Genomic DNA, 19,389 nt, shown 5'->3' on the forward strand with positions numbered 1-19,389 from the left:
TGCCATTTTTACAGACTTTTTCTCTTACCCAGAAGCTTCTATTTCGACCAATTTCAGACATTAAAATGACTCTAAACACACTTATTTTAGTTCTAAATGTGATAATTCACATGCAAAGTCATTTACAGTCCAAAAATTAAACATTCAAAAATTTCCATTTCTGACCATCTGGAGAAAGTTCGACAGGTCACGGATCATCGCTTTTCATCAGAAAATAGATTTTTGGACTGTAGAAAAATTGATTCACAGTGTCATTTCGATTGTGCCTCATCTTGAATAAAGACTTTTTAAAGCCTCAATGTGACCAAAATTGCAATTTTACAGAATTATTCTCCTACTAAGAAGCTTCTACTTCGACCAATTTCAGGCATTAAAATGACTCTAAACACACTTATTTTAGTTCCAAAAGTGATAATTCACATGCAATAGTAATTTACAGTCAAAAGACAAAACATTAAAAAGTTTCAATTTCTGACCATCTGGAGAAAGTTCGACAGGTCAGGGATCGTTGTTTTTCATCAGAAATATGATTTTTTTGGACTGTAGAAAAATTGATTCAAAATGTCATTTGGATTGTGCTTCATGTTGAATAACTACTTTTTAAAGCCTCAATGTGACCAAAATTGCCATTTTTGCAGACTTTTTCTCCTACTCAGAAGTTTCTATTTCGACCAATTTCAGGCATTAAAATGACTCTAAACACACTTGTTTTAGTTCCAAAAGTGATAATTCACATGCAATAGTCATTTACAGTCAAAAAAGTACAACATTAAAAAACTTACCATTTCTGACCATCTGGAGAAAGTTCGACAGGTCACGGATCATCGTTTTTCATCAGAAATATGATTTTTTAGACTGTAGAAAAATTGATTCAAAATGTAATTTGGATTGTGCTTCATGTTGAATAACTACTTTTTGAAGCCTCAATGTGTCCAAAATTGCAATTTTTACGGAATTATTCTCCTACTCAGAAGCTTCTATTTTGACCAATTTCAGGCATTAAAATGACTCTAAACACACTTATTTTAGTTCCAAAAGTGATAATTCACATGCAATAGTCATTTACAGTCAAAAGACAAAATATTATAAAATTTCAATTTCTGACCATCTGGAGAAAGTTCGACGGGTCATCGTTTTTCATCAGGAAATGGATTTTTTTGGACTGTAGAAAAATTTGATCAAAATGTCATTTGGATTCTGCCGCATGTTGAATAACTACTTTTTAAAGCCTCAATGTGACCGAAGTTGCCATTTTTACAGACTTTTTTTCCTACACAGAAGCTTCTACTTCAACCAATTTCAGGCATTAAAATTACTTTAAACACACTTCTTTTAGTTCCAAAAGTGATAATTCACATGCAATAGTCATTTACAGACAAAAAATAAAACATTAAAAAATTGCCATTTCTGACCATCTGGAAAAAGTGCGACAGGTCACGGGTCATCATTTTTCATCCCAAAATTGATTTTTTGGACTGTCGAAAAATTGATTCAAAATGTCATTTGGATTGTGCCTCATCTTGAATAACTACTTTGTAAAGCCTCAATGTGACCAAAATTACAAGTATTTACTGACTTTTTCTCCTACTCAGAAGCTTCTATTCCGACCAATTTCAGGCATTAAAATGACTCTAAACACGCTTATTTTAGTTCCAAAAGTGATAATTCACCTACAATAGTCATTTGCAGTACAAAAAAAGTAAACATTAAAAAATTACCATTTCTGACCATCTGGAGAAAGTTCGGCAGGTCACGGGTCATCATTTTTCATCAGAAAATTGATTTTTTGAACTGTGGAAAAATTGATTCAAAATATCATTTGGATTGTGCCTCATGTTGAATAACTACTTTTTAAAGCCTCAATGTGACCAAAATTGTCATTTTTACAGACTTTTTTTCCTACACAGAAGCTTCTACTTCAACCAATTTCAGGCATTAAAATGACTTTAAACACACTTATTTTAGTTCCAAAAGTGATAATTCACATGCAATAGTCATTTACAGACAAAAAATAAAACATTAAAAAATTGCCATTTCTGACCATCTAGAAAAAGTGCGACAGGTCACAGGTCATCATTTTTCATCCAAAAATTGATTTTTTGGACTGTCGAAAAATTTATTCAAAATGTCATTTGGATTGTGCCTCATCTTGAATAAATACTTTTTAAAGCCTCAATGTGACTAAAATTGCAATTTTAAGGAATTATTCTCCTACTCAGAAGCTTCTCCTTCGACTAATTTCAGGCATTAAAATGACTCTAAACACACTTATTTTAGTTCCAAAAGTGATAATTCACATGCAATAGTCATTTACAGTACAAAAAAAGTAAACATTAAAAAATTACCATTTCTGACCATCTGGAGAAAGTTCGACAGGTCAGGGATCATTGTTTTTCATGAGAAACATGATTTTTTGGACTATAGAAAATTTGATTCAAAATGTCATTTGGATTGTGCCTCATGTTGAATATCTTCTTTTTAAAGCCTCAATGTGACCAAATTGTCATTTTTACAGACTTTTTCTCCTACACAGAAGCTTCTACTTCAACCAATTTCAGGCATTAAAATGACTCTAAACACACTTATTTTAGTTCCAAAAGTGATAATTCACATACAATAGTCATTTGCAGTACAAAAAAAGTAAACATTAAAAAATTACCATTTCTGACCATCTGGAGAAAGTGCGACAGGTCACGGGTCATCATTTTTCATCCCAAAATTTATTTTTTGGACCGTCGAAAAATAGATTCAAAATGTCATTTGGATTGTGCCTCATCTTGAATAAATAGTTTTTAAAGCCTCAATGTGACTAAAATTGCAATTTTACGGAATTATTCTCCTACTTAGAAGCTTCTACTTCAACCAATTTCAGGCATTAAAATGACTCTAAACACACTTATTTTAGTTCCAAAAGTGATAATTCACATGCATTAGTCATTTACAGTCAACTGACAAAACATTAAAAAATGTCAATTTTTGACCATCTGTAGAAAGTTCGACAGGTCACGGATCACCGTTTTTCATCAGAAAATTGATTTTTTGGACTGTAGAAAAATGTATTCAAAATGTCATTTGGATTCTACCTCATGCTGAATATCTACTTTTTAAAGCCTCAATGTGACCAAAATTGCCGTTTTTACTGTCTTTTTCTCCTACTGAGAAGCTTCTATTTCAACCAATTTCAGGCATTAAAATGACTCTAAAAACACTTATTTTAGTTCCAAAAGTGATAATTCACATGCAATAGTCATTTACAGTCAAAAAATTATACATTAAAAAATTACCATTTCTGACCATCTGGAGAAACTTCGACAGGTCACGGGTCATCGTTTTTCATCAGGAAATGGATTTTTTGGACTGTAGAAAAATGTGATCAAAATGTCATTTGGATTCTGCCTCATGTTGAATAACTACTTTTTAAAGCCTCAATGACCGAAGTTGCCATTTTTACAGACTTTTTCTCCTACTCAGAAGCTTCTATTTCGACCAATTTCAGGCATTAAAATGACTTTAAACACACTTATTTTAGTTCCAAGAGTTCTAATTCACATGCAATAGTCATTTACAGTCACAAAATTAAACATTACAAAATTGCCATTTCTGACCATCTGGAAAAAGTGCGACAGGTCACGGGTCATCCTTTTTAATCCCAAAATTGATTTTTTGGACTGTCGAAAAATGTATTCAAAATGTCATTTGGATTGTGCCTCATCTTGAATAAATACTTTTTAAAGCCTCAATGTGACTAAAATTGCAATTTTAGGGAATTATTCTCCTACTCAGATGCTTCTACTTCGACCAATTTCAGGCATTAAAATTACTCTAAACACACTTAGTTTAGTTCCAAAAGTGATAATTCACATGCAATAGTCATTTACAGTCAACTGACAAAACATTAAAAAATGTCAATTTTTGACCATCTGTAGAAAGTTCGACAGGTCACGGATCATCGTTTTTCATCAGAAAATTGATTTTTTGGACTGTAGAAAAATGTATTCAAAATGTCATTTGGATTCTACCTCATGCTGAATATCTACTTTTTAAAGCCTCAATGTGACCAAAATTGCCGTTTTTACTGTCTTTTTCTCCTACTGAGAAGCTTCTATTTCAACCAATTTCAGGCATTAAAATGACTCTAAAAACACTTATTTTAGTTCCAAAAGTGATAATTCACATGCAATAGTCATTTACAGTAAAAAAATTATACATTAAAAAATTACCATTTCTGACCATCTGGAGAAACTTCGACAGGTCACGGGTCATCGTTTTTCATCAGGAAATGGATTTTTTTGGACTGTAGAAAAATTTGATCAAAATGTCATTTGGATTCTGCCGCATGGTGAATAACTACTTTTTAAAGCCTCAATGTGACCGAAGTTGCCATTTTTACAGACTTTTTTTCCTACACAGAAGCTTCTACTTCAACCAATTTCAGGCATTAAAATGACTTTAAACACACTTATTTTAGTTCCAAAAGTGATAATTCACATGCAATAGTCATTTACAGACAAAAAATAAAACATTAAAAAATTGCCATTTCTGACCATCTAGAAAAAGTGCGACAGGTCACAGGTCATCATTTTTCATCCAAAAATTGATTTTTTGGACTGTCGAAAAATTTATTCAAAATGTCATTTGGATTGTGCCTCATCTTGAATAAATACTTTTTAAAGCCTCAATGTGACTAAAATTGCAATTTTAAGGAATTATTCTCCTACTCAGAAGCTTCTCCTTCGACTAATTTCAGGCATTAAAATGACTCTAAACACACTTAGTTTAGTTCCAAAAGTGATAATTCACATGCTATAGTCATTTACAGTCAACTGACAAAACATTAAAAAATGTCAATTTTTGACCATCTGTAGAAAGTTCGACAGGTCACGGATCATCGTTTTTCATCAGAAAATTGATTTTTTGGACTGTAGAAAAATGTATTCAAAATGTCATTTGGATTCTACCTCATGCTGAATATATACTTTTTAAAGCCTCAATGTGACAAAAAAAATCGCCGTTTTTACTGTCTTTTTCTCCTACTGAGAAGCTTCTATTTCGACCAATTTCAGGCATTAAAATGACTCTAAAAACACTTATTTCAGTTCCAAAAGTGATAATTCACATGCAATAGTCATTTACAGTTAAAAATTAAACTTAAAAAAATGAGCATTTCTGACCATCTGGAGAAAGTTCGACAGGTCACGGATCCTCGTTATTCATCAGAAAATGTATTTTTTGGACTGTAGAAAAATTGATTCAAAATGTCATTTGGATGTTGCATCATGTTAAATAGCTACTTATTAAAGACTCAATGTGACCAAAATTGCCATTTTTACAGACTTTTTCTCCTACTCAGAAGCTTCTATTTCGACCAATTTCAGGCATTAAAATTACTCTACACACTTATTTTAGATCCAAGAGTTCTAATTCACATGCAATAGTAATTTACAGTCAAAAAATTTAACACTAAAGACAAATTACCATTTCTGACCATCTGGAGAAAGTTCGACAGGTCACGGGTCATCGTTTTTAATCAGAAAATTCATTTTTTGGACTTTGAAAATTTGATTCGAAATGTCATTTAGATTGTGCCTCATGTTGAATAACTTCTTTTTAAAGCCTCAATGTGACCAAAATTGTCATTTTTGCAGACTTTTTCTCCTACACAGAAGCTTCTACTTCAACCAATTTCAGGCATTAAAATGACTCTAAACACACTTTTTTTAGTTACAAAAGTGATAATTCACATGCAATAGTCATTTACAGTCAAAAAATTATACATTAAAAAATTACCATTTCTGACCATCTGGAGAAAGTTCGACAGGTCACGGGTCATCGTTTTTCATCAGGAAATGGATTTTTTTGGACTGTAGAAAAATTTGATCAAAATGTCATTTGGATTCTGCCGCATGTTGAATAACTACTTTTTAAAGCCTCAATGTGGCCAAAGTTGCCATTTTTACAGACTTTTTTTCCTACACAGAAGCTTCTACTTCAACCAATTTCAGACATTAAAATGACTTTAAACACACTTATTTTAGTTCCAAAAGTGATAATTCACATGCAATAATCATTTACAGTCAAAAAATAAAACATTAAAAAATTGCCATTCCTGACCATCTGGAGAAAGTGCGACAGGTCAAGGGTCATCATTTTTCATCCCAAAATTGATTTTTTGGACTGTCGAAAAATTGATTCAAAATGTCATTTGGATTGTGCCTCATCTTGAATAAATACTTTTTAAAGCCTCAATGTGACCAAAATTGCAATTTTACGGAATTATTCTCCTACTCAGAAGCTTCTACTTCGACCAATTTCAGGCATTAAAATGACTCTAAACACACTTATTTTAGTTCCAAAAGTGATAATTCACATGCAATAGTCATTTACAGTACAAAAAAAGTAAACATTAAAAAATTACCATTTCTGACCATCTGGAGAAAGTTCGACAGGTCAGGGATCATTGTTTTTCATGAGAAACATGATTTTTTGGACTATAGAAAATTTGATTCAAAATGTCATTTGGATTGTGCCTCATGTTGAATATCTTCTTTTTAAAGCCTCAATGTGACCAAATTGTCATTTTTACAGACTTTTTCTCCTACACAGAAGCTTCTACTTCAACCAATTTCAGGCATTAAAATGACTCTAAACACACTTATTTTAGTTCCAAAAGTGATAATTCACATACAATAGTCATTTGCAGTACAAAAAAAGTAAACATTAAAAAATTACCATTTCTGACCATCTGGAGAAAGTGCGACAGGTCACGGGTCATCATTTTTCATCCCAAAATTTATTTTTTGGACCGTCGAAAAATAGATTCAAAATGTCATTTGGATTGTGCCTCATCTTGAATAAATACTTTTTAAAGCCTCAATGTGACTAAAATTGCAATTTTACGGAATTATTCTCCTACTTAGAAGCTTCTACTTCAACCAATTTCAGGCATTAAAATGACTCTAAACACACTTATTTTAGTTCCAAAAGTGATAATTCACATGCATTAGTCATTTACAGTCAACTGACAAAACATTAAAAAATGTCAATTTTTGACCATCTGTAGAAAGTTCGACAGGTCACGGATCACCGTTTTTCATCAGAAAATTGATTTTTTGGACTGTAGAAAAATGTATTCAAAATGTCATTTGGATTCTACCTCATGCTGAATATCTACTTTTTAAAGCCTCAATGTGACCAAAATTGCCGTTTTTACTGTCTTTTTCTCCTACTGAGAAGCTTCTATTTCAACCAATTTCAGGCATTAAAATGACTCTAAAAACACTTATTTTAGTTCCAAAAGTGATAATTCACATGCAATAGTCATTTACAGTCAAAAAATTATACATTAAAAAATTACCATTTCTGACCATCTGGAGAAACTTCGACAGGTCACGGGTCATCGTTTTTCATCAGGAAATGGATTTTTTGGACTGTAGAAAAATGTGATCAAAATGTCATTTGGATTCTGCCTCATGTTGAATAACTACTTTTTAAAGCCTCAATGTGACCGAAGTTGCCATTTTTACAGACTTTTTCTCCTACTCAGAAGCTTCTATTTCGACCAATTTCATGCATTAAAATGACTTTAAACACACTTATTTTAGTTCCAAGAGTTCTAATTCACATGCAATAGTCATTTACAGTCACAAAATTAAACATTACAAAATTGCCATTTCTGACCATCTGGAAAAAGTGCGACAGGTCACGGGTCATCCTTTTTAATCCCAAAATTGATTTTTTGGACTGTCGAAAAATGTATTCAAAATGTCATTTGGATTGTGCCTCATCTTGAATAAATACTTTTTAAAGCCTCAATGTGACTAAAATTGCAATTTTAGGGAATTATTCTCCTACTCAGATGCTTCTACTTCGACCAATTTCAGGTATTAAAATTACTCTAAACACACTTAGTTTAGTTCCAAAAGTGATAATTCACATGCAATAGTCATTTACAGTCAACTGACAAAACATTAAAAAATGTCAATTTTTGACCATCTGTAGAAAGTTCGACAGGTCACGGATCATCGTTTTTCATCAGAAAATTGATTTTTTGGACTGTAGAAAAATGTATTCAAAATGTCATTTGGATTCTACCTCATGCTGAATATATACTTTTTAAAGCCTCAATGTGACCAAAATTGCCGTTTATACTGTCTTTTTCTCCTACTGAGAAGCTTCTATTTCGACCAATTTCAGGCATTAAAATGACTCTAAAAACACTTATTTCAGTTCTAAAAGTGATAATTCACATGCAATAGTCATTTACAGTTAAAAATTAAACTTAAAAAAATGAGCATTTCTGACCATCTGGAGAAAGTTCGACAGGTCACGGATCCTCGTTATTCATCAGAAAATGTATTTTTTGGACTGTAGAAAAATTGATTCAAAATGTCATTTGGATGTTGCATCATGTTAAATAGCTACTTATTAAAGACTCAATGTGACCAAAATTGCCATTTTTACAGACTTTTTCTCCTACTCAGAAGCTTCTATTTCGACCAATTTCAGGCATTAAAATTACTCTACACACTTATTTTAGATCCAAGAGTTCTAATTCACATGCAATAGTAATTTACAGTCAAAAAATTTAACACTAAAGACAAATTACCATTTCTGACCATCTGGAGAAAGTTCGACAGGTCACGGGTCATCGTTTTTCATCAGAAAATTCATTTTTTGGACTTTAGAAAATTTGATTTGAAATGTCATTTAGATTGTGCCTCATGTTGAATAACTTCTTTTTAAAGCCTCAATGTGACCAAAATTGTCATTTTTGCAGACTTTTTCTCCTACACAGAAGCTTCTACTTCAACCAATTTCAGGCATTAAAATGACTCTAAACACACTTTTTTTAGTTACAAAAGTGATAATTCACATGCAATAGTCATTTACAGTCAAAAAATTATACATTAAAAAATTACCATTTCTGACCATCTGGAGAAAGTTCGACAGGTCACGGGTCATCGTTTTTCATCAGGAAATGGATTTTTTTGGACTGTAGAAAAATTTGATCAAAATGTCATTTGGATTCTGCCGCATGTTGAATAACTACTTTTTAAAGCCTCAATGTGGCCAAAGTTGCCATTTTTACAGACTTTTTTTCCTACACAGAAGCTTCTACTTCAACCAATTTCAGACATTAAAATGACTTTAAACACACTTATTTTAGTTCCAAAAGTGATAATTCACATGCAATAGTCATTTACAGTAAAAAAAAAAAACATTAAAAAATTGCCATTCCTGACCATCTGGAGAAAGTGCGACAGGTCAAGGGTCATCATTTTTCATCCCAAAATTGATTTTTTGGACTGTCGAAAAATTTATTCAAAATGTCATTTGGATTGTGCCTCATCTTGAATAAATACTTTTTAAAGCCTCAATGTGACCAAAATTGCAATTTTACGGAATTATTCTCCTACTCAGAAGCTTCTACTTCGACCAATTTCAGGCATTAAAATGACTCTAAACACACTTATTTTAGTTCCAAAAGTGATAATTCACATGCAATAGTCATTTACAGTACAAAAAAAGTAAACATTAAAAAATTACCATTTCTGACCATCTGGAGAAAGTTCGACAGGTCAGGGATCATTGTTTTTCATCAGAAAATTGATTTTTTGGACTGTAGAAAAATTGATTCAAAATGTCATTTGGATTATGCCTCATGTTGAATACCTACTTTTTAAGGCCTCAATGTGAACAAAATTGCCATTTTTACAGACTTTTTCTCGTACTCAGAAGCTTCTATTTCGGCCAATTTCAGGCATTAAAATGACTCTAAACACACTTATTTTAGATCCAAGAGTTCTAATTCACATGCAATAGTCATTTACAGTCAAAAAATTAAACATTAAAAAATGAACATTTCTGACCATCTTGAGAAAGTTCAACAGGTCACGCACGGATCATTGTTTTTCATCAGAAAATCGATTTTTTGGACAGTAGAAAAATTGATTCAAAATCTTATTTGGATTGTACTTCATGTTGAATAACTACTTTTTAAAGCCTCAATGTGACCAAAATTACAATTTAACAGAATTATTCTCCTACTCAGAAGCTTCTATTTCGTTCAATTTCAGGCATTAAAATGACTCTAAACACACATATTTTAGTTCCAAAAGTGATAATTCACATGCAATAGTCATTTACAGTCAAAAGACAAAATATTAAAAAATTTCAATTTCTAACCATCTGGAGAAAGTTCGACAGGTCACGGATCGTTGTTTTTCATCAGAAAATTGATTTTTTGGACTGTAGAAAAATTAATTCAAAATGTCATTTGGATTGTGCCTCATGTTGAATAACTACTTTTTAAAGCCTCAATGTGACCAAAATTGCCATTTTTACAGATTTTTTCTCCTACTCAGAAGCTTCTATTTTGACCGATTTCAGGCATTAAAATGACTCTAAACACACTTTTTTTTAGTTATAAAAGTGATAATTCACATGCAATAGTCATTTACAGTCAAAACATTATACATTAAAAAATTACCATTTCTGACCATCTGGAGAAACTTCGACAGGTCACGGGTCATCGTTTTTCATCAGGAAATGGATTTTTTGGACTGTAGAAAAATTTGATCAAAATGTCATTTGGATTCTGCCTCATGTTGAATAACTACTTTTTAAAGCCTCAATGTGACAGAAGTTGCCATTTTTACAGACTTTTTCTCCTACTCAGAAGCTTCTATTTCGACCAATTTCAGGCATTAAAATGACTCTAAACACACTTGTTTTAGATCCAAGAGTTCTAATTCACATGCAATAGTCATTTACAGTCACAAAATTAAACATTACAAAATTACCATTTCTAACCATCTGGAGAAAGGTCGACAGGTCACGGGTCATCCTTTTTAATCCCAAAATTGATTTTTTGGACTGTCGGAAAATTTATTCAAAATGTCATTTGGATTGTGCCTCATCTTGAATAAATATTTTTAAAGCCTCAATGTGACCAAAATTGCAATTTTACGGAATTATTCTCCTACTCAGAAGATTCTACTTCGACCAATTTCAGGCATTAAAATTACTCTAAACACACTTATTTTAGTTCCAAAAGTGATAATTCACATGCAATAGTCATTTACAGTCAAAAGACAAAACATTAAAAAAGTTTCAATTTCTGACCATCTGGAGAAAGTTCGACAGGTCAGGGATCATTGTTTTTCATCAGAAATATGATTTTTTGGACTGTAGAAAAATTTATTCAAAATGTCATTTGGATTGTGCTTCATGTTGAATAACTACTTTTTAAAGCCTCAATGTGACCAAAATTGTCATTTTTACAGACTTTTTCTCCTACACAGAAGCTTCTACTTCAACCAATTTCAGGCATTAAAATGACTTTAAACACACTTATTTTAGTTCCAAAAGTGATAATTCACATGCAATAGTCATTTACAGTCAAAAAATAAAACATTAAAAAATTGCCATTCCTGACCATCTGGAGAAAGTGCGACAGGTCAAGGGTCATCATTTTTCATCCCAAAATTGATTTTTTGGACTGTCGAAAAATAGATTCAAAATGTCATTTGGATTGTGCCTCATCTTGAATAAATACTTTTTAAAGCCTTAATGTGACTAAAATTGCAATTTTACGGAATTATTCTCCTACTCAGAAGCTTCTACTTCGACTAATTTCAGGCATTAAAATGACTCTAAACACACTTATTTTAGTTCCAAAAGTGATAATTCACATGCAATAGTCATTTACAGTAAACTGACAAAACATTAAAAAATGTCAATTTTTGACCATCTGTAGAAAGTTCGACAGGTCACGGATCATCGTTTTTCATCAGAAAATTGATTTTTTGGACTGTAGAAAAATGTATTCAAAATGTCATTTGGATTCTACCTCATGCTGAATATATACTTTTTAAAGCCTCAATGTGACCAAAATTGCCGTTTTTACTGTGTTTTTCTCCTACTGAGAAGCTTCTATTTCGACCAATTTCAGGCATTAAAATGACTCTAAAAACACTTATTTCAGTTCCAAGAGTTCTAATTCACATGCAATAGTAATTTACAGTCAAAAAATTTAACACTAAAGACAAATTACCATTTCTGACCATCTGGAGAAAGTTCGACAGGTCACGGGTCATCGTTTTTCATCAGAAAATTCATTTTTTGGACTTTAGAAAATTTGATTCGAAATGTCATTTAGATTGTGCCTCATGTTTAATAACTTCTTTTTAAAGCCTCAATGTGACCAAAATTGTCATTTTTGCAGACTTTTTCTCCTACACAGAAGCTTCTACTTCAACCAATTTCAGGCATTAAAATGACTCTAAACACACTTTTTTCAGTTACAAAAGTGATAATTCACATGCAATAGTCATTTACAGTCAAAAAATTATACATTAAAAAATTACCATTTCTGACCATCTGGAGAAAGTTCGACAGGTCACGGGTCATGGTTTTTCGTCAGGAAATGGATTTTTTTGGACTGTAGAAAAATTTGATCAAAATGTCATTTGGATTCTGCCGCATGTTGAATAACTACTTTTTAAAGCCTCAATGTGACCGAAGTTGCCATTTTTACAGACTTTTTTTCCTACACAGAAGCTTCTACTTCAACCAATTTCAGGCATTAAAATGACTTTAAACACACTTATTTTAGTTCCAAAAGTGATAATTCACATGCAATAGTCATTTACAGACAAAAAAATAAAACATTAAAAAATTGCCATTTCTGACCATCTGGAAAAAGTGCGACAGGTCACGGGTCATCATTTTTCATCCCAAAATTGATTTTTTAGACTGTCGAAAAATTGATTCAAAATGTCATTTGGATTGTGCCTCATCTTGAATAAATACTTTTTAAAGCCTCAGTGTGACCAAAATTGCAATTTTACGGAATTATTCTCCTACTCAGAAGCTTCTACTTCGACCAATTTCAGGCATTAAAATGACTCTAAACACACTTATTTTAGTTCCAAAAGTGATAATTCACATGCAATAGTCATTTACAGTACAAAAAAAGTAAACATTAAAAAATTACCATTTCTGACCATCTGGAGAAAGTTCGACAGGTCAGGGATCATTGTTTTTCATGAGAAACATGATTTTTTGGACTATAGAAAATTTGATTCAAAATGTCATTTGGATTGTGCCTCATGTTGAATATCTTCTTTTTAACGCCTCAATGTGACCAAATTGTCATTTTTACAGACTTTTTCTCCTACACAGAAGCTTCTACTTCAACCAATTTCAGGCATTAAAATGACTCTAAACACACTTATTTTAGTTCCAAAAGTGATAATTCACATACAATAGTCATTTGCAGTACAAAAAAAGTAAACATTAAAAAATTACCATTTCTGACCATCTGGAGAAAGTTCGACAGGTCACAGGTCATCATTTTTCATCAGAAAATTGATTTTTTGGACTGTAGAAAAATTGATACAAAATGTCATTTGGATTGTGCCTCATCTTGAATAAATACTTTTTAAAGCCTCAATGTGACCAAAATTGCAATTTTACAGAATTATTCTCCTACTCAGAAGCTTCTACTTCGACCAATTTCAGGCATTAAAATGACTCTAAACACACTTATTTTAGTTCCAAAAGTGATAATTCACATGCAATAGTCATTTACAGTCAAAAGACAATACATTAAAAAATTTCAATTTCTGACCATCTGGAGAAAGTTCGACAGGTCACGGATCATCATTTTTCATCAGAAATATGATTTTTTGGACTGTAGAAAAATTGATTCAGAATGTCATTTGGATTGTGCTTCATGTTGAATAACTACTTTTTAAAGCCTCAATGTGACCAAAATTGCAATTTTTACGGAATTATTCTCCTACTCAGAAACTTCTATTTCGACCAATTTCAGGTATTAAAATGACTCTAAACACACTTATTTTAGTTCCAAAAGTGATAATTCACATGCAATAGTCATTACAGTCAAAAGACAAAACATTAAAAAATCTCAATTTCTGACCGTCTGAAAAAAGTTCGACAGGTCACGGGATCATCGTTTTTCATCAGAAAATTGATTTTTGGACTGTAGAAAAATTGATTCAAAATGTCATTTGGATTATGCCTCATGTTGAATAACTACTTTTTAAAGCCTCAATGTGACCAAAATTGCCATTTTTACAGACTTTTTCTCGTACTCAGAAGCTTCTATGTCGGCCAATTTCAGGCATTAAAATGACTCTAAACACACTTATTTTAGATCCAAGAGTTCTAATTCACATGCAATAGTCATTTACAGTCAAAAAATTAAACATTAAAAAATTAACATTTCTGACCATCTTGAGAAAGTTCAACAGGTCACGCACGGATCATTGTTTTTCATCAGAAAATCGATTTTTTGGACAGTAGAAAAATTGATTCAAAATCTTATTTGGATTGTACTTCATGTTGAATAACTACTTTTTAAAGCCTCAATGTGACCAAAATTATAATTTAACAGAATTATTCTCCTACTCAGAAGCTTCTATTTCGTTCAATTTCAGGCATTAAAATGACTCTAAACACACATGTTTTAGTTCCAAAAGTGGTAATTCACATGCAATAGTCATTTACAGTGAAAAGACAAAATATTAATTTCTAACCATCTGGAGAAAGTTCGACAGGTCACGGATCCTCGTTTTTCATCAGAAAATTGATTTTTGGACTGTAGAAAAATTAATTCAAAATGTCATTTGGATTGTGCCTCATGTTGAATAACTACTTTTTAAAGCCTCAATGTGACCAAAATTGCCATTTTTGCAGATTTTTTCTCCTACTCAGAAGCTTCTATTTTGACCGATTTCAGGCATTAAAATGACTCTAAACACTTTTTTTTAGTTATAAAAGTGATAATTCACATGCAATAGTCATTTACAGTCAAAAAATTATACATTAAAAAATTACCATTTCTGACCATCTGGAGAAACTTCGACAGGTCACGGGTCATCGTTTTTCATCAGGAAATAGATTTTTGGACTGTAGAAAAATTGATTAACAGTGTCATTTGGATTGTACTTCATGTTGAATAACTACTTTTTAAAGCCTCAATGTGACCAAAATTATAATTTAACAGACTTTTTCTCCTACTCAGAAGCTTCTATTTCGACCAATTTCAGGCATTAAAATGACTCTAAACACACTTGTTTTAGTTCCAAGAGTTCTAATTCACATGCAATAGTCATTTACAGTCACAAAATTAAACATTACAAAATTACCATTTCTAACCATCTGGAGAAAGGTCGACAGGTCACGGGTCATCCTTTTTAATCCCAAAATTGATTTTTTGGACTGTCAAAAAATTGATTCAAAATGTCATTTGGATTGTGCCTCATCTTGTATAAATATTTTTAAAGCCTCAATGTGACCAAAATTGCAATTTTACGGAATTATTCTCCTACTCAGAAGCTTCTACTTCGACCAATTTCAGGCATTAAAATTACTCTAAACACACTTATTTTAGTTCCAAAAGTGATAATTCACATGCAATAGTCATTTACAGTCAAAAGACAAAACATTAAAAAAGTTTCAATTTCTGACCATCTGGAGAAAGTTCGACAGGTCAGGGATCATTGTTTTTCATCAGAAATATGATTTTTTTGGACTGTAGAAAAATGTATTCAAAATGTCATTTGGATTGTGCTTCATGTTGAATAACTACTTTTTAAAGCCTCAATGTGACCAAAATTGCCATTTTTACGGAATTATTCTCAGAAGCTTCTATTTCGACCAATTTCAGGCATTAAAATGACTCTAAACACACTTATTTTAGTTCCAAAAGTGATAATTCACATGCAATAGTCATTTACAGTTAAAAAATTAAACTTAAAAAAATGAGCATTTCTGACCACCTGGAGAAAGTTCGACAGGTCACGGATCCTCGTTTTTCATCAGAAAATTGATATTTTGGACTGCAGAAAAATTAATTCAAAATGTCATTTGGAGTGTGCCTCATCTTGAATAAATACTTTTTAAAGCCTCAATGTGACCAAAATTAAAATATTTACAGACTTTTTCTCCTACTCAGAAGCTTCTGTTTCGACCAATTTCAGGCATTAAAATGACTCTAAACACACTTATTTTAGTTCCAAAAGTGATAATTCACATGCAATAGTCATTTACAGTCAAAAAATAAAACATTAAAAAATTGCCATTCCTGACCATCTGGAGAAAGTTCGACAGGTCACGGATCATCGTTTTTCATCAGAAAATTGATTTTTTGGACTGTAGAAAAATTGATTCAAAATATCATTTGGATTGTGCCTCATGTTGAATAACTACTTTTTAAAGCCTCAATGTGACCAAAATTGTCATTTTTCCAGACTTTTTCTCCTACACAGAAGCTTCTACTTCAACCAATTTCAGGCATTAAAATGACTTTAAACACACTTATTTTAGTTCCAAAAGTGATAATTCACATGCAATAGTCATTTACAGTCAAAAAATAAAACATTAAAAAATTGCCATTCCTGACCATCTGGAGAAAGTGCGACAGGTCAAGGGTCATCATTTTTCATCCCAAAATTGATTTTTTGGACTGTCGAAAAATAGATTCAAAATGTCATTTGGATTGTGCCTCATCTTGAATAAATACTTTTTAAAGCCTCAATGTGACTAAAATTGCAATTTTACGGAATTATTCTCCTACTCAGAAGCTTCTACTTCGACTAATTTCAGGCATTAAAATGACTCTAAACACACTTATTTTAGTTCCAAAAGTGATAATTCACATGCAATAGTCATTTACAGTCAAAAAATAAAACATTAAAAAATTGCCATTCCTGACCATCTGGAGAAAGTGCGACAGGTCAAGGGTCATCATTTTTCATCCCAAAATTGATTTTTTGGACTGTCGAAAAATAGATTCAAAATGTCATTTGGATTTGCCTCATCTTGAATAAATACTTTTTAAAGCCTCAATGTGACCAAAATTGCCATTTTTACTGTCTTTTTCTCCTACTGAGAAGCTTCTATTTCGACCAATTTCAGGCATTAAAATGACTCTAAAAACACTTATTTCAGTTCCAAAAGTGATAATTCACATGCAATAGTCATTTACAGTTAAAAATTAAACTTAAAAAAATGAGCATTTCTGACCATCTGGAGAAAGTTCGACAGGTCAGGATCCTCGTTTTTCATCAGAAAATGTATTTTTTGGACTGTAGAAAAATTGATTCAAAATGTCATTTGGATGTTGCATCATGTTAAATAGCTACTTATTAAAGACTCAATGTGACCAAAATTGCCATATTTACAGACTTTTTCTCCTACTCAGAAGCTTCTATTTTGACCAATTTCAGGCATTAAAATTACTCTACACACTTATTTTAGATCCAAGAGTTCTAATTCACATGCAATAGTAATTTACAGTCAAAAAATTTAACACTAAAGACAAATTACCATTTCTGACCATCTGGAGAAAGTTCGACAGGTCACGGGTCATCGTTTTTCATCAGAAAATTCATTTTTTGGACTTTAGAAAATTTGATTCGAAATGTCATTTAGATTGTGCCTCATGTTGAATAACTTCTTTTTAAAGCCTCAATGTGACCAAAATTGTCATTTTTGCAGACTTTTTCTCCTACACAGAAGCTTCTACTTCAACCAATTTCAGGCATTAAAATGACTCTAAACACACTTTTTTTAGTTACAAAAGTGATAATTCACATGCAATAGTCATTTACAGTCAAAAAATTATACATTAAAAAATTACAATTTCTGACCATCTGGAGAAAGTTCGACAGGTCACGGGTCATCGTTTTTCATCAGGAAATGGATTTTTTTGGACTGTAGAAAAATTTGATCAAAATGTCATTTGGATTCTGCCGCATGTTGAATAACTACTTTTTAAAGCCTCAATGTGACCGAAGTTGTCATTTTTCCAGACTTTTTCTCCTACACAGAAGCTTCTACTTCAACCAATTTCAGGCATTAAAATGACTTTAAACACACTTATTTTAGTTCCAAAAGTGATAATTCACATGCAATAGTCATTTACAGTCAAAAGACAATACATTAAAAAATTTCAATTTCTGACCATCTGGAGAAAGTTCGACAGGTCACGGATCATCATTTTTCATCAGAAATATGATTTTTTTGGACTGTAGAAAAATGGATTCAGAATGTCATTTGGATTGTGCTTCATGTTGAATAACTACTTTTTAAAGCCTCAATGTGACCAAAATTGTCATTTTTACAGACTTTTTCTCCTACACAGAAGCTTCTACTTCAACCAATTTCAGGCATTAAAATGACTTTAAACACACTTATTTTAGTTCCAAAAGTGATAATTCACATGCAATAGTCATTTACAGTCAAAAAATAAAACATTAAAAAATTGCCATTCCTGACCATCTGGAGAAAGTGCGACAGGTCAAGGGTCATCATTTTTCATCCCAAAATTGATTTTTTGGACTGTCGAAAAATAGATTCAAAATGTCATTTGGATTGTGCCTCATCTTGAATAAATACTTTTTAAAGCCTTAATGTGACTAAAATTGCAATTTTACGGAATTATTCTCCTACTCAGAAGCTTCTACTTCGACTAATTTCAGGCATTAAAATGACTCTAAACACACTTATTTTAGTTCCAAAAGTGATAATTCACATGCAATAGTCATTTACAGTAAACTGACAAAACATTAAAAAATGTCAATTTTTGACCATCTGTAGAAAGTTCGACAGGTCACGGATCATCGTTTTTCATCAGAAAATTGATTTTTTGGACTGTAGAAAAATGTATTCAAAATGTCATTTGGATTCTACCTCATGCTGAATATATACTTTTTAAAGCCTCAATGTGACCAAAATTGCCGTTTTTACTGTGTTTTTCTCCTACTGAGAAGCTTCTATTTCGACCAATTTCAGGCATTAAAATGACTCTAAAAACACTTATTTCAGTTCCAAGAGTTCTAATTCACATGCAATAGTAATTTACAGTCAAAAAATTTAACACTAAAGACAAATTACCATTTCTGACCATCTGGAGAAAGTTCGACAGGTCACGGGTCATCGTTTTTCATCAGAAAATTCATTTTTTGGACTTTAGAAAATTTGATTCGAAATGTCATTTAGATTGTGCCTCATGTTTAATAACTTCTTTTTAAAGCCTCAATGTGACCAAAATTGTCATTTTTGCAGACTTTTTCTCCTACACAGAAGCTTCTACTTCAACCAATTTCAGGCATTAAAATGACTCTAAACACACTTTTTTCAGTTACAAAAGTGATAATTCACATGCAATAGTCATTTACAGTCAAAAAATTATACATTAAAAAATTACCATTTCTGACCATCTGGAGAAAGTTCGACAGGTCACGGGTCATGGTTTTTCGTCAGGAAATGGATTTTTTTGGACTGTAGAAAAATTTGATCAAAATGTCATTTGGATTCTGCCGCATGTTGAATAACTACTTTTTAAAGCCTCAATGT

This window comes from Triturus cristatus, chromosome 3_2 (assembly GCF_964204655.1).
Source record: "Triturus cristatus chromosome 3_2, aTriCri1.1, whole genome shotgun sequence".
Taxonomy (NCBI): Eukaryota; Metazoa; Chordata; class Amphibia; order Caudata; family Salamandridae; genus Triturus; species Triturus cristatus.